We start from the raw sequence: 27,859 nt of genomic DNA on the forward strand, positions 1-27,859 counted from the left end.
AATTGGAGCAAAGTTGGATTTGGGTGACTTTGGTGCATTTTGAATTTAGAGCTTTTTCTTTAAATCAAGGTAGAGTTGTCTAATTGTTAATTTCCTTGAATTTAGTAGTTAGTTGGATGTTTTTGCCCCTTTCTAGCATGTCAATTTGATGCTTAAATGGAATGATTTGATTCTAGAGTTTGGCTTCAGTATGAGTTTGTCTAATTGATGAATTGATGTGATTATATGTTAATCTTGTGTATGAATTGCAAAAAGGCATGCTATTAAATGGCTATGTGATGTAACATATATTTTTCTTATATGGTTGAATAGATGTTTGTGGCTATATACATGTTTGATGATATTTTAGTGTTGAAGCATGCTATAAATGTGAATTAATTTCGTTGTGGCTATATTGTCTATTGTGTTATGGAAGCATAATGAGTAGAGAATGGTTATATTTTAAGTATTTTCATATGCATGGCATAAGGGTATTTATGGGGTTAAGAGTTGTGTGGATACACGAGGGTGTGGTTGTGATGTATGGATACGAGGGTGTAGATGTAAAGTGTGGACATGTAAGTTGTGTGGGTGTGGTGTGTGGTTGCATTTGGCATTTTATGCATTGCAAGTGTATGTGGATGATGACAATGATTAATTGAAAACGGAAATGTTGTATGTGAATCCCTCGCATGACCCCTTACTCTTTTTCCTATTCATTGTATAAAAGGCATGTAATTACTTACTTTATTTGAGGAGATGCCACTTGAATATAAGAAATTTAATTAGTAAATTATATTAAAAGAAATTTTACATATAAAAACAAACACTCCAATTGAAATATTAAATTATATTAAAAGATTATATTCTTTTGCAAATACATGCATTGCTTATGGAATATTATTGGTAATACATGTAACTCTTGCTGTAGGAGAAAGAATTTTTTTGGAAATTAAAGTTGATAAAATCGTATCTCCAATCAACTATGTTACAAGAAAGATTAAATGGATTAGCTATATTATTTATTGAAAAATATATTTTAACCACACTTGAATATAAGAATTTAATTAGTAAGTTTGCATCTAAAAAAGCAAGAAAGATGATTTTTAATTAACTATTATTTAATAATTAATATATTACATATTATGAGCAACATCGAGCCGCCCATCATCACGACCACTAAGGTCAAGCTATGCTCATGTGAAATTGCAGAAACTAATACATTTTGTAAATATGCCAATCCAAAAGGACAAAAGACCATATTTATTGTAATACAAGATTGGTGGTTTTATCTATGTAATCATTCAAGTTCAATGTCCATAGAACTTGGAATCAAGATATGGAGTAAATAAAACTTCAAGTGGTATTGCTTTCAGATTTGTGAGTCCTGGGCTTTCAGTCATATCCATATCTTTGTGGGATGGCTTGGCTACATCAAAGCACTGCAGCAAGCTAGCCATTGTGAGATGCACAGTCTGGAGCACAAGCGTTATTCCAATGTATGAGCGCCTCCCTGAGCCAAACGGAAAGTACTCGAAGTTCTGACTCCTTATATCCACGTCCTTTTGTGTTGTTAGGAACCTCTCCATCCTGAACACGAGTGGCTCAGACCACATGCTTTCATCCTGGTGAATTTTCCACGCATTCACCATTAGGCGTGTTCCCGCTACCACCATGTAGCCGCATGACAAGGTGTGAAAATAGAGTTACGCGGGGTGCGGAAATAGTTAGTTGATTATAATTGTGATTAGCTTCTTTAATGGCTTAGATATGATTATTAAGTCAACTTGCTCAATTTATGATTGATTAAGTTATATGATCAATTTAAACATTCACAATCACAAATATATGTAAAGTACAGCAAGTTAGAGTTAGAGAGATTATAGTAAAATTTTAGCGAGGAAACCTCAGTTGATAAAATACGTCAACTGTTATGTAAAAAACGTCATGGACTGTGCAGTCCAAAGTAAACCAATTCACTATGCTTGAAACAAAGTATACCGAACCTTGACTCTGGCTCACACCCTATAGTTTTACCAAACACTAACTGCTGACAATCCTTTGGCTTTGTGACTCCCCGTCCAACAGCAACTTTACCTCAGGCTTATACTTGATATTTGTAAAAGAGTAGTAGGTAGATCAAACAACACTCCATGAATGCTCTAATCCTTTCAAAGTGTGATAGCTTTTACTTCCATTTTTCAAGATCTGAACTTGATTGTAGAAGAATTAAATCTTGCTCTTTATTCAGAATCTCTGACTCTTCAATATAGCTCCAATTCCAATGAGATAGATAACAACACAACTAAATCACTCATGAATATATGTGTGTGCTCTCAAAAATAAATTCAAAATAATCAGATTTGATTTTGTGAATTTTCTCTTTAAAAGGCTTTCTCAAAATATAGAATTAATTTTCCCTAAAGCCCTTAAATAGATCTAGAAGACTAACAAGGTTTATATAGAGTTTAGGATGTCCTAGTCCCTCTGAAAATATGAAAAATTTCATGCATAGGACTTGGAAAGAAATTGGGATAAAAAAGGAAACCAACAGAACAAGGTAACTAAAAACCTGATGCTGTCAGGACTTTTGGAATTGGTTCCCAGATCTTGGTACCGGTTTCCAAAGGTCAGAATGGTATCCATCGCTATTTTGGTACCGATTCCCAAATGTAGTACCGGTTCCACATTGATAGTGAACAAAACCTGTTTTGAACCAAGGTTTTCTACCAGTTCAAGATTTGTGCTACCGGTTCCCAATGCCTAGAAACATATTCCCTATTTCATTCAATCTTCTAAACTCCCTAAGTGTTCTTACTCACTCGCATACCTTCCTAAAGTATTATTCTCATTATCTCAGAATGTAGCAATCCATGAACACTTGAACTTCTTCAAATCCGCCTTTGATCTTCAATTTTGATCAATCTTGAATTTTTAACCAAAAAATTACAACTCGATTGGACTTGTTTTGACAATGAAATTAGCCAATTACAAAATATATATCTCACAATATCCCCCTTTGGCAATTTCGTGACAAAATCCTAAAAATAATTCAGTAATCTATCCAAGCAGGAAAGTAAATTACAACAATTGTTAAAGGAAATAAAACCACGGAGATTTTCTTGAACCTCATGAAGCTTCAACACATGTAGGAACCTGTAATCTGCACATTAGCTCAAACACAACTACCCATTAAATGTAATCAAGAAAATAAACACAAGCTAAAATAGCAAAGCTAGTAATGCCTGAATGTCAATGCAATGAAACAATGATTCTCCCACTTAATATAAAAAGTATCTTTCCCCTAAATGATAAGACTATAAACTCTCTCCCCCTTTTTGTTACAAATTAACAAGGGTCTCAAGGAGAAAATATCCTAGAAGTAGGAAGCAACCAACCATATAAATCTTGTAAATTGAAACCAATGAGAATGTAGACTCTATAAGATTATATGTATGAACAGAAATAACCAAGATTAATTCTTTTCTGTTCCATAAACTTAGTAAGTGTAGTAAAATCACCACCAAGTTCTAAAAACATTTGATCTGTCAATTGTTCATATTTCAGATAATAAATCAATGATATTATATATCCTTATAAATCAAACAATTAACATGTGCAAAAAAGCATTTTTTTATCTCTCTTTGTGCTCCAGTTTTCTTTTTGCACATTAGCAACTTTTACTCTTATCGGTAGCCAGCTTTTTCCCTTTTTCCCATTTTTTTTGAGTCAAGGTTGCTTTCAAACAAATCCCAAAGATAGCCTTTCTAACGACCCGATCATTTGCCTCCCTTTCCTTTTTCTTGAAATTTTACGAATGAATTTTTTTCGTTTAATTTTCTTTTCTGAGCTCTGTTTCCTGTCGCTTAGTGTCATCTCGAGTGCTCAGAATTGGTTTCTGAGACTCTTTCATGTGAATTAACATCTTCCTTTGACGACCGAGTTATTTTCGCATTTTCACTTTTCGGACACTATGCGCCTTTCGTCCTTTTCCCTATTTCGTCTTTTTCCCTATTCTGTATTTTCCCCGTTTGTCACATTGTTGGCACAACCTCACTTCTCATACTTGGAGTTGGTTTTTGACTTCATGTGCCTTCATCTTGAGTGGTTTCCTTGAAATACGTATCTTTACATTTGTAAGAAAGTGCTCTGGTTACTTCCGGTGCCCATAGGGGTATGGATGCACAATTCTTCAGAATCTTTTTCATTTCTTAGGGTATTTTTCATAAATATCTTTTGAAGATATTTTCATTCCAGGGAAATTTCGCAGTTAACCTTTTTTATAGGGGCCATTGTGCAATTAACGAAAGTTATCGCAAAATGCCTCGTCTGGAGCCTGGATCCTCGTACGGGATTCATTTTCACATTTCATCGATTCATGGACTCTTGGAAATTCCTTCTGGTCATTTTTCTCCAGTTTCAGAGTTTTTGGACCCGGTTGCCGTCAAACTTGTTCAGGGCATAACCTTCTGCTCGGGACTCAGTTTTTGACGCCATTTGTTCCGTCATTTATATTTTCTCATTTTGAATCTTTTTTGTTCACGAAGTTTTTCCATTTGAGCGCGTTTGCTCAAATTCCCCTTTTCCGGACCAGGCAGGGCCCTTTCGGGGCACTTTTTGAGATTTCTTTAAAAGGGGGGTGAAATATTTTATTTCTCATCTTCCCCACTCTCCTTGCATGACCTGAAGCAGCCATGGTTGCCCATGGAGCTGCCACCTTCTCTCTCCTCCTTTGATTTACTTTTCCTAAGTGAAAAGTCTTCGACCTTCACGGTTTTTGTTCCCCTCGACGTGTTCTACCATTCCCCCTTATTAGAATTCATTTCTGACCACTTCTTGAGTTTAGATTTGAAGTCAAGTTGTGATTTTCATGGGGCTTCCTTTGGAATTCATGTAGATCGTGTTGTCCCCGTCAAAACTCTTCAATTTCGGCGGATTCGGAACATTTTTCTTCTAGTGGGGATTTGGGGTTTTCATCTCAAATTGAGGTAGGGGGTGTTATAATTTACTTTCTTGCTATATTACATGCTTGTGATGCTTATACAACTTGATTACATGCTTGAATCACAAAATCTAGAGATTTTATTATTTATTTTTCTTGTGAAGGATTTAATTTTTCCGGTTGTCCATAACTTTGTTTAATCATGTTGCATGACAGAATATTACCCCTTGATATGTAGATTGACATATATTAAATCTAGATTATTTGGACAAGTAATGAAGATTTTATTTAATATTTATCTTGAATAAAATATTAAATCATGTGGCCTTATTTAGCTTTAAATCAATATGTGATAGCATATTATATTAGGCTTTAGCATGCTCTTCAACATAGATTAATTTGAGAGTAATCGGATAAGTTTTGAAACTTACATTTATTTATTTCCCTTGTATGGAACTTGACTCACATGGTTGTGTCGTGTATGAAATGAACTTGAAACTTGACATTGAACTTAGCCTTGACATGATTCTTGACATAACCTGTTCGTAGAACATTTGGACTTGCCATGTAACCTTGATAATTTAATCCCTTAAGTAGATTAAATTTCATTTTATGTCTCCCTCGAGTTAATCATGCCTTGATATCATGTATCTAGACTTCTTGTATCTTGGTTTCATTAATGTGCTTAATGAATATGCTCATTTGTTTCGGAATAGTTTATTCACGCGTGTTGTTTAATATACAATTGAATCATGTATCTTATACTTATGGTATATTTGCTTCGATGGATTCCATGTGCTATTTATGTTGGTTGTGGTCTATATAAATGCACACATTGATTTCTTGACATTTCACGTGCCATCATAGTTAAGAACTTAGGGCATGACTTGTGTGTTCTAAAATCTTGGTTGTGTATGATATGTGGTTAATGCATTTCTTGTATTTTGATACAATCTTGACTTGCACAACTTGTTGATTTTGGAACTTGGGATATCAATCAAGAATTGACATGGCTAGGACTTTGTTCTAGTACGGGGGATTGTCCCTCTAAACTATAGTGCGCACTAAGGGAAAGGTACCCATAGGTTAGTAGCCCTAAAGTGATCTCAAGAGTACGGTTTTAATCCGGGCGATATTCGAGTTTCCACATTGGTTGATTTCACTCTTTAAATTTCAAGTTGCTATTCCTTGAAGATTTAAACTTGTCGTGTATGTGAAATGCTCCAAACTTGTCTCATTGCATAGATTTTATGCTTCATTCGTGATTTAACTCCTTAAATTTCAAGTGTTGTATTCCTTGAAGATTTAAGACTTTTTTCATGTTGTATGGAAGATTCTATCCTTGTTTAAATGCATAGATATTATGCCTTGCTCTTGATATAACTCTTTTCGTGTTTCATGGAATGTTCCATCCTTGTTTAGTTGCATAGATACTATGCCTTGTCATTGATTTCTTGTATTACTTTTATCGTGTTAATTGGAATGCTCTAATCTTGTTAATTGCATAGATATTATGCCTTGTTCTTGATTTCGTGTATCACTCCCAATCATATTAATTGCATTTGATAATGTGATCCTTGTATTCTGGCATCCTTCTTATCGTGTTGTTGGATTATCCCAACTCTGACTTGTTTCATATATGTATATATATCATGACTCTTGTTGCTTATACTCCATGATAGCTTAGGATGATTCCTGAGTCTCACTTTGACATAGATGTTAGGTGGCATGATTCATTTTGAATTATATCATGTTAGTCCTAAAAATCTCTAAAGAAATCGAGTCGATGCATGCTCATCCCCTACGAATAAAATTGTAGTCTTGTTTATTCACCCCGAAGTTACTGGGTGCTTTGCAGGTAAATAAGCTTTATTGTGGGATACACAGCTCTCTTAGACATGCTAGAAGTCTTGAAGTATTTTTGATGACATTGAATATGCACATGTTAGCATGTCATGTTTACTTTCATTTATTTTGATAAAACTTGTATTCTTTGATTCCATATATGTAAAGTGTGCATAAGCACACTCTTTTCATTGTAATCCATGTATATTAAAAAATGTAGAATTTTGTCTTTAATGAGAAAAGCATGAAAACTTGGGTTTCAATATGTCATTTTCGCACCGGTGTGTGCATTGTGTATGTAATTCATCTTTTAGCATTCATTTGCCATATGTGAGGTGTGGCCAAGGGCCAAACACCATTTAGTTTTCATTTTTGCATTTTAGTTCATATATTGCATTCTTGGGCTAAAATAGTAGAAATCGAGCCTTTAAGGGTTCATTTTCAAATCGGGTGGTGTAAAGTGTGTTCTGACACCTCCACTAGGTCTCATTTATCTTGTATGAAGTGTGGCCAAGGGCCAAACAGTCATTTGAAACCATTTCCTAATTTTAGTTTTCAAATTTCTCATTTCTAGTTCATTTTTGCCTTTTTGGCCGTTGGGGGGTCAAATTTTGCATCGGTGGTATTTTTAAGCCATAGACTATTGTAGCACGTCCTAATAGGTAAGTTACGTTTGTGTGCATGGTCGTTTCCGGGCAAACCTTCTCCTTTGGTGAAATGAGCCTCCTATGGATTCATTTTGCACTTTTGTTGCATAATCTGATTTAGGGCATTCTGGGGTTTTTCTTCGAGAAATAAATTTTGGTCTTCACATAGTCACTTAGAGAACGTGATTTTAGAGGGGGTTTCTTTTTTGTGTTTTCCCAGAAAATGTCGTCTTGGTGCCGGAAATCGATCGTAAAGTTCAGCTTTCTGTTTTTTTTAGCAGCTTTTTGGACCTCCACGACCAAATTTCATGGAGGGGCATTTCGGGCATTCTACATTGCATTTTTTTTAATTTTCATGAGAGTGACGTAGAAAACTCAATTTTGAGGGGGGTTTCTTCTTTGTGTTTTTCCAGAAAAATTCTCTTCTAGCCCCTTTTTGCTCTCAGTTGCAGGCAGTCACTGTAGCAACTTTTAACCCTCTTGTTCAGTTTTGATCTAGGGGCATTTCGGGAATTTGCTTTGGAAAAATAAATTCCGTTCTTGATATGGTCACATAAAAAATGTGATTTTAGGGGGGGTTTCTTCACAACATTTTTCCAGAAAATGTCATCTCGAACCCGAAAACCCCGCGCCAAAATCTGATTTTCTGTGCGCATTTGCACTATTTGAACAAGTCTATTGTAGGGGCATTTTGGGGATTTTACGTCAAAAATAAAATTTTCTTTTGATATAGTCAGCTTGGAAAAATTATTTTAAGGGGGGTTTCTTCTTTGTGTTTTTCCAGAAAATATCGTTTAGTATCTCAAAACAGTACACGAACTTCAACATTTTCCCTAGGTTACTATTCACGGCCGCGGCGACGTCAAAACTTTGTTTTGACTTTTCTCTTCCATCCGGACTCCGAATCAAGTGATTCTTGAGTCTAACTTGATTAATTTTTTGCTGTCTTCCCAGTGGTGTGCTCGGTAGCACCTGATTTTATATTTTTTCAGAAATGGCCATTTTGCCCTTGAGGCTATTTTTGTCCGGTTTTTGTGTAATTCGCTTCCGCTACTTTCTTTTGAGTTCTGTGACTTCACGGGAAGTCATGGATGTGTCTCAAGAATAATTTACACTCTAGGGATGTCATTTCTATGTAAAATGACTATTTTGCCCCTGAGGGCTTATTTGTAATATTTTTGACCTTTTGCTTTCGCATCAGTTCTCATTGTGTTCCACGACCTCATGAAAGGTCACTTTGAATTCTTAGAGTCTTATTTTCTATTTTTGCTTTCGCATATCGGATCTGTTATCGGGTCAATCTTCGGTTCATCACAGGACACGCTGGCCTAAAAACCAGGGTCGTCACAGCCTTTTCCATCTCACCTTTTTTTTTTTTTTTTTCCTTCTAAACAACAAATTTTTCTTTCTTTTTCAAAATATTTTTCATTCCAAGCTCTTTTTCAATTTTCTTTTCTTTTCACTCTTTTGGTCTAAAACACATAAATCAAGTTTAAATTCCAAGACAATACTCAATCATATCAACATTATCTTTGACCAAAACAATGATATCTCAAGTAAATGTACTATCAATGATTCATTTACTATATGAAATAAGTAAGCAAAACCAATTTCATCAAATCATAGCCATTGTATGCTTTCCACAAATAATCCATGTGTTATTAAACTCTTTGGGTTCAATACACTCAATGAATATGGTTTGCTTAACTTCCAAAAACATAATCTAGACACTCAAGATATGCACAAGAATCCTTTCTAGACTATATCTTTGCAATACATCTAATCAAGACAATAGCCACCAATAAATTTCCTAAAATGAGAAAACTTAGGAGCATCTAATGGTTTAGTGAGAATATCAGCCAAATTCTGATCAGTATGCACTTTTTCCAAAGACACAAAATTTTGTTCAACAAGTTCTCTAAGAAAATGATGTCGAATGTCAACGTGCTTAGTCCTAGAATGCAAAATTGGATTCTTTGAAATATTAATTGTATTAGTATTATCACAAAAGATAGCAACCTTGATCAACTCCATAATCCAGAAGCATCTATTTCATCCAAAGCAATTGTGTGCAACAATTTCCAGCAGCAATGTATTCAGCCTCACAAGATGATAAAGATATGCAATTTTACTTCTTGCTATACCATGAAACAAGATTAGTACCAATATGGAAACAACCACCTGAAGTACTCTTTCTATCATCCTTGTTATCAGCCCAATCAGCATCAGTATAGTCTGCAATCTCAGAGTTAGACTCAGAAGAATAACGCAATCTATAATTCAATGTACTATTGACATAACGAATAATGTGCTTAACTGCAAGAATGTGTTGTTCTTTTGGATTAGCTTGATACCTAGCACAAACACCTACACTAAATGAAATATCTGACCTAGTTGCTGCCAAATACAACAAGCTACCAATCATACTCCTATACAAGAAATGATCAACCTTGTTAGGATCAGAGTCTCTATCTAATTTGGATGAAGTACTGATAGGAGTTTGAACATGCATTGAATCTTTCATACCAAATTTCTTAACTAGCTCATTTGCATATTTTGATTGAGATATGAAAATCCATTCATCAAGTTATTTCACTTGGAGACCTAGAAAGAAAATCAGTTCACCAACCATGCTCATTTCAAAAGTTTTACTCATATCTTTAGAAAAAGTATGAACAATGTTATCACAAGTAGCACAAAAAATAATATCATCTACATATATTTGAGCAATAAGAAAATCTTTTCCTTTCCTAAAAATAAACAACGTTTTATCTGCTCCTCTTCTTCTAAAGCCCTTATGCATTAAATAAGAAGTTAACTTCTCATACCATGCTCTAGGTGCTTGCTTTAAACTATAAAGAGCCTTTTTAAGATGAAACACAAAATCAGGGTTATGTGGATCAATGAAACCTTTTGGTTGTGCAACATAAACTTCTTCCTGCAAAAAACCATTTAGAAAAGCACTTTTCACATCCATTTGAAACAATTTGAATTTAAAGTGACATGCAAGAGCAAAAAGAAGTTGAATAGACTCAAGTCTAGCAACAGGTGCAAAAGTCTCATCAAAATTAATTCCTTCAACTTGAGCGTATCCTTGTGCAACTAATCTAGTTTTATTTCTCATCACAAGGCCATGTTCATCAAGTTTTTTTTAAAAAAAAATCCATTTAGTCCCTATGATGTTAACATCACTAGGTCGAGGCACTAATTCCCAAACATCATTCTTCACAAATTGAAGCAATTCTTCTTGCATAGCCATAAGCCAATCAGAACTTTGAAGCACTTCATCAACATTCTTAGGTTCAAACTGAGCCATGTGACATGAGTGTCCTATATCATCTATAATGCATGAGTTTCGGACTGTACTCCTAGTACCATGCTTATCCCATGGACCTATTACATTTTTAACTGGATGACTCAATCTAACTCTAGAACTGCTAGATGTGGGATTATCTAGAGATGGTGCAAGAATTCCTATAGGTTTATCTATGGTGTCCTCGAATTCCTCATCCTCATCTTCTTTAACCTTTTCACATTCTCTACCTAAATCCTAAACTCTTTCTTCCTCATGAATTGTAGGTTCTCTCATTTCTCCTGCAATTTCAAAATTAGTTTCTTCTTTATCAAGTTGAGACGAGGTTATCTTAGATTTTGTATCATCTAATACAATATTTATAGACTCCATGACCACTTTGGTTCTAAGATTAAAAACCCTGTAAGCCCGACTTGTTTGTGAATAACCCAAAAACACACCTTCATCACTTCTAAAGTCAAATTTTCCCAAGTGTTCCCTATCTCTAAGGATATAACATTTACTTCTAAAGACTCTAAAGTATTTAACAGTGGGCTTTCTATCATACCACAATTCATATGAAGTCTTATTAGTTCTATGCATAAGATAAACTCTATTTAGGATGTGACAAGCAGTACGTACTGATTCAGCCTAAAAGTCACTTGCAATTTTATTCTCATGAAGCATAGTACGTGCCACCCTTCTGTTGTGGTATTTTGGGTATTGAAAATTCATGCTTAATGCCATTCTTATCACAATATTCAATAAACTCCTTAGGTTCGAATTCACCTCCATTGTTGCTCCTAATCCGATTAATTCGATATCCCTTCTCATTTTGAATAAGTTGACAAATAGACCTGAAATTCACAAAAGTATCAGGTTTTTCTCTCAAATAAGCAACAAAAGTAAATCTAGAAAAATCATCAACCATAACAAGCATATATCTTTTTCCTCTAATGCTATCAGGTGTTATGCGACCCATTAAATCCATATGAATCAATTTTAAAGGTCAAGAAGTGACTTTATGAATAAGTCTCTTATATGACACTCTAGTTTGTTTTCCTAATTGACATGAACCACATATTTCATTCTTAGGCATCTTTAATTTAGGCAAACCTCGAACAAGATCATTGTTAGATAAATTCACTAGATCATTAAAATTCACATGTCCAAGTCTTTTATGCCATAAAATAGCCTCATCAGTAACTGCAGAAAAATACATCAGTGAAGGATCTGAAAACACAACATAACAATTATTAGAAATTCTAGTTCATTTCAAGATACATTCACCTTTTTTCATTAGTTACAAAACACCCTTGTTGAGTAAAATTGACTTGAACTCCTTATCAGAGATTTGACTAATACTCAACAGATTAGCATCTAAACCTTTAACATATAGAATATTTTTTAACTCCACAATTCCTGAAAATTTGATCTTACCTTTACCACTTACAGTAGAAGCATTACCATCACCAAAAGTAACGATACCAATTAAGCATTCCTTAAAAGTGGTAAATAATGTTCTATCCCCTATCTAGAGCAACCACTATCAAAGTACCAACCACATGGACCAAGTGCTCTAAGTGCTGTGTGCATGACAAGGTATTTAAAATTCTTTTTCTTTACCCAAACAATTTTAGATTCATTATGCAATGATTTCCCTATTGTTTTAGACAAAGTGTCATAAGGCTCAACAGTCTTAATCCTCTTCTTCCTCAAATTTGAATTCTCTAGATTTTTTAATTTCTTTCTTAATTTAAACTTTCTTTTCTGACACTTATACTTGATATGCCCTTTTTTCACCACAAAAATGACATGTTGAAATAAGTTTAGGAGAATTAGAGATAACACATGGTTTGGTTTTAACTTTCACAAATCCTTTAAAGTTGATGCCAAAACTTTGTTACTAATAACATTCTCAACTATTCCTTTCAACTTATCAATTTTGCAAATGTCAATATCAATTTTTTGAACAGACTGTTTTGATTTAACAAATTCATTACTCAAATTATCAATTTTAAGTTTCAGTGATTTATTAAACAAATTTACCTTCTTAAGCTCCTTTTTCCAGAAAATCAATTTTCTGAAGAAGATTCAAAATTTTATGGCCAATTTCTTCTAAATTCTTATTAGAGACAGAGACTTTTAACTTATAAATATCTCTGTCAAGTTTTGCAAGATTCAATTTCTCTAAAAAAAATTCAAAATCTTTTTTAAACTTTGACCACTCAAGTTGTATGCTTATGGCAGAATCAAAAACAGGAGGTAAAACATCAACAGATGAATTTTCAGACATGATGTAGAAATCAACAATAAATTAACAAATATGATCTACTCTGTATATCGAGTTATGCGGGGTATGAAAATAGTTAGTTGATTTTAATTGTGATTAACTCCTTTAATGACCTAGATCTGATTATTAGATCAACTTGATCAATTTATGATTAGTTAAATTATATGATCAATTTAAACATCCACAATCATAAATATATGTAATAGAGTTAGAGAGATTGTACCAGGATTTTAGCGAGGAAACCCCAATTGATAAAATACATCAACTGTTATGGAAAAAACCTCGTGAACTGTACATTCCAAAGTAAACCAATCCACTATGCTTGAAATAAAGTATACTGAACTTTGACTCTGGCACACACCCTATCGTTCTACCAAACACCAACTGCTGACAATCCTCTGGCTTTGCGACTTCCCGTCCAATAGCAACTTGACCTCAGACTTATACTTGATATTTGTAGAAGAGTAGCAGGTAGATAAGACAACACTCCAAGAATGCTCCAAACCTTTCAAAGTATGATAGCGTTTACTTCTGTTCTCCAAGATCTGAACTCGATTGTAGAAGAATTAAATCCTGCTCTTCATTCGGAATCTCTGAATCTTCAATATCACTCCAATTCCGATGAGATAAATAGCAACACAACTAAATCACTCATAAATATATGTGTGTGCTATCAAAAATAAATTTAGAATAATCAGATTTGATTTTCTGAATTTTCTTTCTAAAAGGCTTTCTCAAAATATAGAATTGATTTTCCCTAAAGCCCTTAAATAACCTCAAAGGTTTATATAGAGTTTAAAATGTCCTAGTCCCTCTGAAAATATGAAAAATTTCATGTATAGGACTTAGAAAGAAATTGGGATAAAAAAGGAAACCAATAGAACAAGGTAACTGAAAACCTGATGCTGTCAGGACTTGGAACCGGTTCCCAGATCTTGGTACCGATTCCTAAAGGTCAGAATGGTATCCATCACTATTTTGGTACCGGTTCCCAAATGTGGTACCGGTTCCACATTGACAGTGAACAAAACCTATTTTAAACCAAGGTTTTCTACCGGTTCAAGATTTGTGCTACCGGTTCCCAATGCCCAGAAACGTATTCCTTATTTCATTCAATCTTCTAAACTCCCTAAGTGTTCTTACTCACTCACATACCTTCTTAAAACATTGTTCTCATCATCTCGGAGTGTAACAACCTATGAACACCTGAACTTCTTCAAATCCGCTTTGGATCTTCAATCTTGATCAATCTTAAATTTTTAACCAAAAAATTACAACTCGATTGGATTTGTTTTGACAATGAAATTTGCCAACCACAAAATATATATCTCACACAAGGTACAGTCTTCCAGTACTGACCGAAGACCAAAAAGTGGGGTCGTTGGGTACAGTCACATGGTTTCCTTCACAACAGCATGGAGGTAGACAAGTTTCATAATGTCCGGTTCGTCCACTTGTCTATCCTTGCCTACGTGGGTGTCGAGCTCAGCTGGGGCCTTCTTCAACACGCGTGGATTGTTTAGAAGTAGAGCTAGGACCCATATGAGAGTAACCATTGTGGTGTCACTTCCTGCTAAAGACCAAATTCTGCCAGAAACAAGAGCTTAATCAATTGCATGAAAGACAAAATTTGGTGGCTTTCTCTATCTTCATAGGTTAGTCCAATGAATTAAGAAAAAAAATATACAAAAGGACAATGTTGACTTTGAATTTCTCAATCTTGAATTCAGAGTTTTACTTATTCCGAAAAATCTTCACAGTAATTTAAAGTTGTCCATATTCACTTGTTAAAAACGTGTAGGAGCTCCATCATATGTACTTAATCTTACTTTTGTATGAAGAGATTATTTTTTTATTTTTAAATTTGATAGGTCACAATGGAGTAATCTTACAAATGTAAATTACAAAATTTTTTATAGATTAATTTAAAATATCTGGGATTCAGAGAATAAAGATCTATTTTTCTTAAAACTAGCCTTTTTTACAACTGTTTTCAAAAAACATGTTTCACAGTACTAAATCTAAGTAAAGGTTTTTTTTTTTTTAGAAAACTAATCCAAGAGAGTTTTTTTTGTATAGTTTTTTTTATTTTTAATTTTCTCAAAATAGAAAACTATTCTGTGTCACAAACTACGCAGACGCTATACTAAGTTCAGAAGGGATATAACTTACCTGGCATGCATGTAACCTTGGTGATGGTATCAGCATCAAATTCAGAAATTTTTGCATTTTCAATAATACTCAGCATCACATCCATGTAATCCTGCTCTCCTTCGCCCTTTCCACCGAGCAACCTCTTTTGTTTGTGCTCCTCCAACCACCTTCCAATCAGAGCGTCGAGTTCCTTCGCAGTACTCTTCATACTACAACAAATACTGGTATTAGGGACGAAATTTTTGGCAAGAAAATTAAATTTGTTGCAAAAGGCTGCAATTTGTGACAAATTAAAATTTTGTTGCCTAATATATATTTTTTTGCAACAAACATGTAAATTTGTTGTCTAATGTGTAGTGGTTTGCAATAAATTACGAGTTCGTTGCCAAAAGCATTATTTTAGGAAACAAATTATGGATTTTGTCACCAATTGTTAATTTTTTTTGCGACAAATATCTGTTTTGTCTCAAAATGGTGAATCTTTTGCCAACAAAAATATTATTTGTGCCAAAAAATTATACATTTAGTGACGAATAATTTGTTGTAAAATTTTTTTTTTTTTTTGAGACAAAAGGTTTTGTTGCAAAAAGTTAATTTTTTGCAACAAATCTCTTTTTTTGTCTCAAATTGTGAATTTTTTGTCAAAAAAAATATTATTTGTTCTAAAAGACTTAATATTTAGTGACAAATAGTTTGTTACAAAAAAATACATTTTTAGAGACAACAGTTTTTGTCTCTAAAAGTGAATTTTTTGCCACAAATCTTTTTGTTGTTTCAAATTGTGAATCTTTTGGTAACAAAAATATTATTTGTCCCAAAAGACTTAACATTTAGTGACAAGTAATTTGTTGCCAAAAAATATATATTTTTAGGGACAAAAATTTTTGTTGCAAAAAGTTAATTTTTTGAGACCAATCTCTTTTTTGTTTCAAATTGTGTATCTTTTGTCAACAAAAATATTATTTGTCCCAATAGACTTAACATTTAGTGACAAGTAATTTGTTGCCAAAAAATATATTTTTAGGGACAAAAGTTTTGTTGCAAAAAGTTAATTTTTTTGAGACAAATCTCTTTTTTGTTTCAAATTGTGTATCTTTTGTCAACAAAAATAGTAGTTGTCCCAATAGACTTAACATTTAGTAACAAGTAGTTTGTTGCCAAAAAAAATGCATTTTTAGGGACAAAAGTTTTTGTTGCAAAAAGTTAATTCTTTTGCAACAAATCTCTTTTTTGTTTCAAATTGTGAATTTTTTATTAACAAAAATATTATTTGTCCCAAAAGACTTAATATTCACTACAAGAAAATTAACAAACCGTGGTAGAAAGTCAATTTTCTACCACGGTGCAGAACCGTGGTCACAATTTTTATTATTTTCAAATGTGGATTCCAACTTGTACTTTGTCCTCGTTTGTAAAGTTCGGTTAATTTTTTTTTAAACGGAATTGGGCCTACTGTGTGGATTTAATTTAATTTTTGGCTGGGCTTATTTAAATTGGTTTTTCTAACCAGTGCATCAAAGGGTTGCTGTAATGACCCGGTCATTTTCTTCCTTTTCTTTTTTTTCTCAAATTTTGCGGATAAATTTTTTTCGTTGTCTTTTCTTTTTTGTGGATGGTTTTTTGTCACTTAGTGTCGCCTTGAGTGCTCGGAAATGGTTTTTGAGACTCTTTTCCATGGATTGACAACTTTCTTTAAGGACCGAGTCATTTTCATAATTTTCGTTTTTCGACACTATTCATCTTTTTGTCCTTATTCCTATTTCGTCTTTTCCCCATTTGTCACTTTGTTGGCAAAACCTCACTTCTTGTGCTCGGAGTTGGTTTTTGACTTCACGTATCCTTATCATGAGTGGGTTCGACGAAATACGTATCTTTACTTTTGCAAGAAAGTACTCTAGTTGCTCCCGGTGCCCATAGGGGCATGGATGCATAAATCTTTGGAATTAATTTAATTTATTGGGGTGTTTTTCATAAATACCTTTTGAAGATATTTTATTTCAGGAGCATCTAAGAAAATAACTTTTGGAAGATATTTTCATTCTGGGGCAGTTTCGCAGTTAACCCTTTTTGTAGGGGCTACTATGCAATTAACGAAAGTTATTGCAAAATGTCTCGTCTGGAGCCTGGATCCTCATACGGGATTCATTTTCACTTTTTGTTGACTCGTAAATTCATAGAATTCCGTTCTGGTCGTTTTTCTCCAGTTTCGGAGTTTCTGGATCTGGTTACCGCCGAACTTGTTCGGGGCATAACTTTCTGTTCGGGACTCAGTTTTTAACGCCGTTTCTTCTGTTGTTCATATTTTCTTATTTTGAATCTTTTTTGCTCATGGAGTTTTGCTGTTTGAGCGCGTTTACTCAAATTTTACTTTTCCAGACCCGGCGGGGCCCGTTCGGGGCACTTTTTGGATTTTCCTATAAAAGGGAAGTGAGATATTTCATTTTTGGCCATCTCCTTCCTTGATGCACGACCAGCAGCTCCCATGGCTGCCAAAAGGGGCTGCCACCCTTCTTCTTCCATTTAAACCCTTTTCCTTTCGTTAAAAAGTTGAAGTGCCTTTGCGTTTTGTGTTCGTGTTGACTACGCGCTTTTTTTACCCTTATTAGAACCCATTTCTGACCAAATTTTCAGTTTGGTTTTGAGTTCAAGTAGTGATTTTCATGGGGCTTCTTTAGGATTCTCGTTCATGGCGTTGTCCCCGACAAAACCCCGAAGTATTGTCGGATTCGGAGCCGTTTCGTTTTGATGGCTTTTGAGATTTTCATCTCAAATTGAGGTAAGGGGTGTCTTATGATTATATTTATGTTGTATTGATTGTTGTATGAACATATACAATTTGTGAGCATGTTTTTTTTAAGATTTAGAGTTTAATTTAATTAATTTCTATATTTGAGATTTAATTCATATGACTTTGTGTATAACATGGAATTAAATTGTGGTATACTAGGAAATTAAGTTTTAGTATGTTGATTAACATATATTAAATTTGGGGCATTTGGATAAGAATTACAAAAATTATTTAATATTTATCTATTGTGAAAGTTTAATTCACATGGTGATAGCAAGCATGAAATCATGATGTAATGTGATATTTGGATAGGCCTTGGCATGTTCTCTAACATAGATTAAATTGAGGGCATTTGGAATTGTTTAAAAATCTAAAGGAAATAAACTAATTAGTTTGATTAATTTTGTTTTAAGTGTTTTAATCACTTAACTTGTCATTTGATATTATATATGTGATGACCATGACATGTCCTTCAATATATATTAAATTGAGGTTAATTGGGATTAACTTGGAATTTAGAGAATTTAACTATTTATGTTTAATTAAATTCTATTTTATTACTCCGTGGATTTAATTGCATTTTAGAAGTTGTTTTTTATATTTAAATCATGGATTTGGATTTGGTGTATGTTCACTTGATTACTTTTGAGTATTGGATAATATAGTTGTTATTTTTATATTCATGAGAATATGTTTTTCCTTATTGAATATATTGTTGCTATGTGTAAGGAATTGCATACTTTGTATTTGACATCTTTCATGCCATATAGTTGTAGACTTTGACCATGTTTGTATAAGTTTCCAAAATTGGATTGTGCTTGGTAAATAGTTGATATCTTGCATATACATGTTGATATATATATACGTTGTTGCACAATTTGTTGATTTTGGAAACTTGGGATGTCGTTGTTTGGCTACGGCTAGGACTTGGTTCTAGTACGGGGGATTGTCCCTCTATATAGTCTAGTGTGCACATAGGGAGGTTACCCATGGGCTAGTAACCCTAAAGTAACTATGTTGTCGGTCTGATCCGGCGTGACGTCCGAGTATCCACTTTGTTTGATTTCGTATTTCATTTCAAGTTGATAACTAGATGATATCGTAACTTGTTGTTCTTTGCTTGATTTCCCATTTTTAAGTTGCAAGATGTTAACTTTGAGAAATCATGCTCTAAGCGATGTATTGGAAGTTCCAATATTGGTTAAATTGCATCGATATCATAATTTGTGTTTTGATGTTCAAATGTAGTTTAGGAATGGTCCTATAGATTCATTTTGAACATAGACATTAGGTGGCATGACCCACTCTTGTTGTTTTCGTATCTTGGATTTCAAGTTGAAGACTTTGAGAATCTATATCTTGTTGCTTTGTATAACATGTTTCCATATTGTTTGAATTGCATGAACAATGTGATTATGCTAGAAATGTTTTAAGGTAGCTTAGGATGCTTCTTGAGTCTCATTTTGACATAGACGTTAGGTGGCATGAACCCCTTTGATATGTTTAACCTTAAGGTGATAAAATTGTAAAATGCTAGGTCGATGCATGCTCATCTCCTACGAGTAGCTTTATGTTACTCACCCCTACGATACTGGGGCATATTTCAGGTACAGGACTCAAGACTTGAAGATTTCATTGCCTTGGATCGTTTGGTAGCTTTATGTATCAAACTTGTATTCTTTGATTCTACGTATGTAAAGTGTACATAAGTACACTCATTTTAATGCATTTTACATGTATGACATGAGGCAAAGGGCCATTAACTTGAAAGGTTACAAGTTTGTTTCCTCTAAAACTCAAGTATTGCCATTGTAGCTTATTTGTGAGAAATGGAGGCTTTGTATGCTAAAACTTATTAATGGAATGTAAAGAGGCTTTAGGCCATGTTGGTACATCTATTTTAACATATTGCATGTACTTGCATACTCACTTTGGCAAACAACACCATCCTTGATGAAACAAAAGCTCTAAGTAGCATTTTTAGAGAGTTTTACCCTATTCTGTTCCATGGGAATTTCGGGTATTTCACAATGCATTTTTTCATTTTTCCTCAAGAGTCACGTAGAAAACTCAATTTTGAGGGGGGTTTCTTCTTTGTGTTTTTCCAGAAAATTCCATCTTGGCCCTCAAAAATCCATATTTGTCTGAAAAATCCTTGCAGCCAGGTTTTGCAGATTTTTAGTGCAAATGTACTTGGTACTATTCATTGACTTTTTTTTTAAAAGTGTGATGACCGATCCGAAACTTCTGGAGGTCTTGTGGATGTATTTTAAGATTGCATTTTCAATTTAGGCAATTTAAAAACCTCCTGAAGCCCTATTTCCTTTCCTTGGGCAGCAGCTCGGAGAAATTTTTACCCCCTTGACCAGATTTTCTTGGGGGCATTTTTGGCATTTTACAATGCATTTTTTTTGTTTTTGTCCTTCATTGGGGTAGGAAACTCGATTTTAGGGGGGGTTCTTCTCTGAGTTTTTCCAGAAAAGTCCGTTTAGATGCCCGTTTTTACTCTCAGTTGCAGCAGTAGTGGGTTGAAGGCACTGTAGCTGTCACGGCCTTCATCGGGCCGCCGCGACATCGATTTTGTTTTTGACCTTTCTCCCTCATCCGGACTCCAAATCAAATGAATTTTTTTTTAAATTGATTAATTTTTCATTATCTTTCCAACGGTATGCTCAGTTGCACCCATATATTTCTGGATAATTACTATTTTACCCCTTTTAGCTTTATTGCTCGTTTTTCTTTGTTTTGTCGTTTCTCTTTTGTCCGGAATCCGAATAATAAAATTCTTGAGTCCATCATGATTAGTTTTTCATTATCTTCCCGGTGGTGTGCTCGGTAGCACTTGAATCCCCTTTTTTTGCAAAATAACCATTTTGCCCCTAGGTTCCTTTTTGTCCGTTTTTGAAACGACACTTCCACATTTGTTTTCCTTTGGGTTCCATGACCTCATTGAGGGTCACATTGGTGTCTTAGAGATGCATTGTATCTCTAGAGATTGTTGTTTCACCTTTCGCTTCCGTATTTCGGATCCGTTATCGTGTTATCTTTTGGTCATCACTAACGCACCGGGTTTACAAAACTTGGGCCGTCACAGGTGGTATCAAAGCTCCCAGGTTTGAATACCTTGGGACGACGTGTTTTGGGTGCATATCACATTTGTGTTGCTTTGTTTTACGTGCTTATATGCTTCATGATAACATGTTTTGGTTTAATAACATGTTTAGGTGTTTATGTTCTATACGTGGTATACTATCTGTTTAACTTGTTTTGATTCCACTATAAAGAGCATGACATATGATGTATGCTAGATTAGATTTGCATATACATAACTGTGTTGCATATTTGGCAGGATACGGGATTGGTCATTGAGGCACGAGTTGAGGTTGATGGTGATTGTAGTCACGGTTGTATTGTAATTTAGGTTATTGTTGACCTAGAGTTGGTTTTGAGGTAGGTAGAGAGACACCTTTTGTTTAGGCTCTCGTGGAGTGAGCCATTAGGCACAACCGTAGTACTAAATTTGTTGATTTTAGGCCATGGTTAGGTTTTGGACCTTTTGGGATCCTTGGTTGTTTTGGAAGGTTCCTCTGAGATTACAATTTTTGTGGATGGGTACGTTGTGGGCGGGTGCATGGCACTGTCATGCTACCGTACTGGCAAACTACGAGTGCAGTTCGGATGGAATCAGCGTTGGGTTTTGTTCCGATAGGTGTAGTCCTTTTGATCGATAATGATGATGGTTGTTTTGGGGATCAGTCGTAGTGATCGATTTGGTTGTCTGATTGTATGGCTAGAGTAAGCATTTCATTTAAGTTCTCCTTGCGTGATAACGCTTTTGGGATTAAATCAATTAATTGATGTTTTGGGTAGAGAGAGTATTGCATTGTTAGTGTCACCTTTAGATTCAGAGATGGATTGTTAGAGTCTTACCATTGTGGTAAGGCCTCACGTTTGTTTTGAGAAAGGTTGTTGTTGCGTTGGTTTTTGAAGACAGTTATGGCTAGGGCCGGTCATTCCTTCTACCTAGACACTCTAGGACACGATGTCCGTAGGGTTTATTGTTGCATCACTTTTGTTTTCTACAGTTTCATTTACTACCATGTTAGTAGTATGATTTATGTTATTGCGATGCATGAGTAGGTGGAGGTCTATCCACATTTTTCTTCTTGTTGTGTGACATTAGCATGCCCTGCATATATGCTTAGAGATGTCATGTTGTTATTGTGCTTTAATGACATGTTTTTGTGTTTACATAGAGGCGTGCCGCATGTACCTTTGATTTTATCTATGAGAGTAGATTTATTTATTTGGTAGTTGCATTCCTTGTCAAATGCATGATTTCCGTGTTTGATTCTCCTTTTTGTTTCTTTCAATCATACGTAGTGTGTACGATTCTGTTGTGAGATTCCTTGTAGTGGAGTTGTCACATTTGTTTGGTTTTGAGCTGTCCATTTCTTTAAGGTGGGAAGTGGGAGAATGTGATTCCTCTTCTTTCTTGGTTCGTGGTTAGGACTTCACAAGGAGTGAGTCTCTTCTCTTCGTCGCCTTGTGCGCAATTTTGGGGTTGGTTGGTCCGTGAGGATCATCGTTGTCGTTTTGAGTCTTTAGCAAGGATTTAATGGATTTTGGTCGACTTACTTTCATATAGGGGGTGAAGTCTTTGACCTTATTGTCATTCATTTCAAAGGTGGAGTCGTGGTGTTATCCTTCTTAGGACTGGTGGTTTCCTTTCCTTCGTGTCTTTCCTTGGGGAGTTTTGCCATGGTTGTTAAAGAAGTTGTGATACTTAGAATGAGTTGATTGGTGTGAGATCATTTTTCGGAGACTTGTGTCCAATTGATTGAGGATTTATTAAATTCGTGAGGTGAACTCGCTACTTTTTTGGGAATGTCCTTTGGAGACTTGTTTTGGTTTTTGGAGACCTAGATGTGGTTAACTCTTAGGAGAAGTTTTGGAAGATCGCCATTAGATTTGGCTTGTTTATGGAGTTTTCTCGTCCTAGCTATGGCTAGGCATAGTTTTGAGGAATTGTAGTTCCAGTGATTGATTGTGAATTAAAATTAAAGGGTTTTGATTTAGCTTGGTGATGCCAAGCACGGTTTTAAGAGATTCATTTTATGACTTTGGTTGTTAAGACTTGATATGTGTACCACTTAGTGGACTTGTATTTCGAGGATTTGGTCACCCGTAGTAGGGATTTTGATCCGATGTTTGATTTCGGTGTGGTTTCATAGTTGATCTATTTCAGGATGATATCTGGGATTTCAGAGATGATGTTTTGTTTGTTAGGCTTTGGATTCGTGATTTAGGTTGTTAACAAGAGTATTTTGAGGCGTTGGAGTTGTTGGTTTTGTTGTATTGAGGACTTAGGACCTTAAGCTTAGCGGTGTCTATGACATTGTTGTCAGAGTTTTGGGATTAGCTACCCCAACTCTCATAAGATGCCTAGTTCCCGTAGTACTTTTGGTAATGATGATTCATGACATTGATATCATTTGTATCGAGAGGTTTCATGGGTAGACCTAGTGGGGGGCAGGTTATGAATTAGTGCCTTATACTGTCATGCTACCTTACTGACGAGTAAGTGTGGGCGAGTTCTGGTCGCTATTCATACTGCCACGTTGTCTTTGATTTGTACTTTGATTCGATCTGTGATGATCTTGGAGTTCTTTTTGGGTTGTTTTTGGATCAGTATGATGGTTCATTAGGAGAAATGCTTACGGTTGTTGTCTTCCGTTCCTTTGTCTGGCGTTGGGTTCTGTGAGTGACCTTTGACTTATTGTGTGGCCGTGCGGTCATTTTTCTTTTGAGAGGTTGTCCAGTCGTAAGCACGTGGGTGCAAATGTCATTGGCTTGAGCGTTGTCTTTCAGCCTTGGGGTTGTTTTCGTTGCATGTTGTTTGGGGTACTCGGAGATATACTTCGTAGTTATTATAGTTTTGCCTTTGGTTTTGTTGGCGCTAGATTTCGGGGACGAAATCCCTTTAAGGTGGGAAGGTTGTAATGACCTGGTCATTTTCTTCCTTTTCTTTTTTTCCTCAAATTTTGCGGATAAATTTTTTTCGTTGTCTTTTCTTTTTTGTGGATGGTTTTTCGTCACTTAGTGTCGCCTTGAGTGCTCGGAAATGGTTTTTGAGACTCTTTTCCATGGATTGATAACTTTCTTTAAGAACCGAGTCATTTTCATAATTTTCGTTTTTCGACACTATTCACCTTTTTGTCTTTATTCCTATTTCGTCCCTTTCCCTATTTCGTCTTTTCCCCATTTGTCACTTTGTTGGCAAAACCTCACTTCTTGTACTCGGAGTTGGTTTTTGACTTCACGTATCCTTATCATGAGTGGTTTCGACGAAATACGTATCTTTACTTTTGTAAGAAAGTACTCTGGTTGCTCCCAGTGCCCATAGGGGTATGGATGCATAAATCTTTGGAATTAATTTCATTTCTTGGGGTGTTTTTCATAAATATCTTTTGAAGATATTTTATTTCAGGGGCATCTAAGAAAATATCTTTTGGAAGATACTTTCATTCTGGGGCAGTTTCGCAGTTAACCCTTTTTGTAGGGGCCATTGTGCAATTAACGAAAGTTATTGTAAAATGTCTAGTCTGGAGCCTGGATCCTCGTACGGGATTCATTTTCACTTTTTGTTGACTCGTAAATTCATAGAATTCCGTTCTGGTCATTTTTCTCCAGGTTGCCGCCGAACTTGTTCGGGGCCTAACTTTCTGCTCAGGACTCAGTTTTTAACGCCGTTTCTTCCGTTGTTCATATTTTCTTATTGTGAATCTTTTTTGTTCATAGAGTTTTGCCGTTTGAGCGCGTTTGCTTAAATTTTACTTTTCCGGACCCGACGGGGCCCGTTCGAGGCACTTTTTGGATTTTCCTATAAAAGGGAAGTGAGATATTTTATTTTTGGCCATCTCCTTCCTTGATGCACGACCAGCAGCTCCCATGGCTGCCAAAAGGGGCTGCCACCCTTCTTCTTCCATTTAAACCCTCTTCCTTTTGTTAAAAAGTTGAAGTGCCTTTGCGTTTTGTGTTCGTGTTGACTACGCGCTTCTTTTACCCTTATTAGAACCCATTTCTGACAAAATTTTCAGTTTGGTTTTGAGTTCAAGTAGTGATTTTCATGGGGCTTCTTTGGAATTCCTGTTCACGGCGTTGTCCCCGACAAAACCCCGAAGTATTGTCGGATTCGGAGCCGTTTCGTTTTGATGGCTTTTGAGATTTTCATCTCAAATTGAGGTAAGGGGTGTCTTAGGATTATATTTATGTTGTATTGATTGTTATATGAGCATATACAATTTGTGAGCATGTTTTTTTTTAATATTTAGAATTTAATTTAATTAATTTCTATATTTGAGATTTAATTCATATGGCTTTGTGTATAACATGGAATTAAATTGTGGCATGCTAGGAAATTAAGTTTTAGTATGTTAATTAACATATATTAAATTTGGGGCATTTGGATAAGAATTACAAAAATTATTTAATATTTATCTTTTGTGAAAGTTTAATTCACATGGTGATAGCAAGCATGAAATCATGATGTAATGTGATATTTGGATAGGCCTTGGCATGTTCTCTAACATAGATTAAATTGAGGGCATTTGGAATTGTTTAAAAATCTAAAGGAAATAAATTAATTAGCTTGATTAATTTTGTTTTAAGTGTTTTAATCACTTAACTTGTCATTTGATATTATATATGTGATGACCATGACATGTCCTTCAATATATATTAAATTGAGGTTAATTGGGATTAACTTGGAATTTAGAGAATTTAACTATTTATGTTTAATTAAATTCTATTTTATTACTCCATGGATTTAATTGCATTTTAGAAGTTATTTTTTATATTTAAATCATGGATTTGGATTTGGTGTATGTTCACTTGATTACTTTTGAGCATTGGATAACATAGTTGTTACTTTTATATTCATGAGAATATGTTTTTCCTTATTGAATATATTGTTGCTATGTGTAAGGAATTGCACACTTTGTATTTGACATCTTTCATGCCATAGTAGTTGTAGACTTTGAGCATGTATTGTATAAGTTTCCAAAATTGGATTGTGCTTGGTAAATAGTTGATATCTTGTATATACATGTTGATATATATATACGTTGTTACATAATTTGTTGATTTTGGAAACTTGGGGATGTTGTTGTTTGGTTACGGCTAGGACTTGGTTCTAGTACGGGAGATTGTCCCTCTATATAGTCTAGTGCGCACATAGGGAGGTTACCCATGGGCTAGTAACCCTAAAGTAACTATGTTGTCGGTCTGATCCGGCGTGACGTCCGAGTATCCACTTTATTTGATTTCGTATTTCATTTCAAGTTGATAACTAGATGATATCGTAACTTGTTGTTCTTTGTTTGATTTCCCATTTTAAGTTGCAAGATGTTAACTTTGAGAAATCATGCTTTAAGCGATGTATTGGAAGTTCCAATGTTGGTTAAATTGCATCGATATCATAATTTGTGTTTTGATGTTCAAATGTAGTTTAGGAATGATCCTATAGATTCACTTTGAACATAGACATTAGGTGGCATGACCCACTCTTGTTGTTTTCGTATCTTGGATTTCAAGTTGAAGACTTTGAGAATCAATATCTTGTTGCTTTGTATAACATGTTTCCATGTTGTTTGAATTGCATGAACAATGTGATTATGCTAGAAATGTTTTAAGGTAGTTTAGGATGCTTCTTGAGTCTCATTTTGACATAGATGTTAAGTGACATGAACCCCTTTGATATGTTTCACCTTAAGGTGATAAAATTGTAAAATGCTAGGTCGATGCATGCTCATCTCCTACGAGTAGCTTTATGTTACTCACCCCTACGATACTGGGGCATATTTCAGGTACAGGACTCAAGACTTGAAGATTTCATTGCCTTGGATCGTTTGGTAGCTTTATGTATCAAACTTGTATTCTTTGATTCTACGTATGTAAAGTGTACATAAGTATACTCCTTTTAATGCATTTTACATGTATGACATGAGGCCAAGGGCCATTAACTTGAATGGTTACAAGTTTGTTTCCTCTAAAACACAAGTATTGCCATTGTAGCTTATTTGCGAGAAATGGAGGCTTTGTATGCTAAAACTTGTTAATGGAATGTAAAGAGGATTTAGGCCATGTTGGTACATCTATTTTAACATATTCCATGTACTTGCATACTCACTTTGGCAAACAACACCATCCTTGATGAAACAAAAGCTCTAAGTAGCATTTTTAGGGAGTTTTACCCTATTCTGTTCCAGCGGAATTTTGGGTATTTCACAATGCATTTTTTCATTTTTCCTCATTAGTCACGTAGAAAACTCAATTTTGAGGGGGGTTTCTTCTTTGTGTTTTTCCAGAAAATTCCATCTTGGCCCTCAAAAATCCATATTTGTCTGAAAAATCCTTGCAGCCAGGTTTTGCAGATTTTTAGTGCAAATGTACTTGGTACTATTCATTAACTTTTTTTTGAAAAGTGTGACGACCGATCCAAAACTTCCGAGGGTCTTGTGGATGTATTTTAAGATTGCATTTTCAATTTAGGAAATTTAAAAACCTCCCGAAGCCCTATTTCCTTTCCTTGGGCAGCAGCTCAGAGAAATTTTTACCCCCTTGACCAGATTTTCTTAGGGGCATTTTGGGCATTTTACAATGCATTTTTTTTGTTTATGTCTGCTATCGGGGTAGGAAACTTGATTTTAGGGGGGGTTTCTTCTCTGAGTTTTTCCAGAAAAGTCCGTTTAGATGCCCGTTTTTACTCTCAGTTGCAGCAGTAGTGGGTCGAAGGCACTGTAGCTGTCACGGCCTTCATCGGGCCGCCGTGACATCGATTTTGTTTTTGACCTTTCTCCCTCATCCAGACTCCAAATCAAGTGAATTTTTTTTTTGAAATTGATTAATTTTTCATTGT

General features: G+C 34.9%; 1 pseudogene; it reads right to left on the reverse strand.

The window, feature by feature from the left end:
- Nucleotides 1–1,289: 1,289 nt before the first annotated feature.
- Nucleotides 1,290–27,859, reverse strand: part of LOC132316422 (cytochrome P450 82A3-like) — a 60,996-nt pseudogene continuing 34,426 nt past the window's right edge.

This window comes from Cornus florida, unplaced genomic scaffold (genome assembly GCF_030987335.1).
Source record: "Cornus florida cultivar Cherokee Brave unplaced genomic scaffold, ASM3098733v1 CherokeeBrave_3.0.0_Hap2_Chr07, whole genome shotgun sequence".
Lineage (NCBI taxonomy): Eukaryota > Viridiplantae > Streptophyta > Magnoliopsida > Cornales > Cornaceae > Cornus > Cornus florida.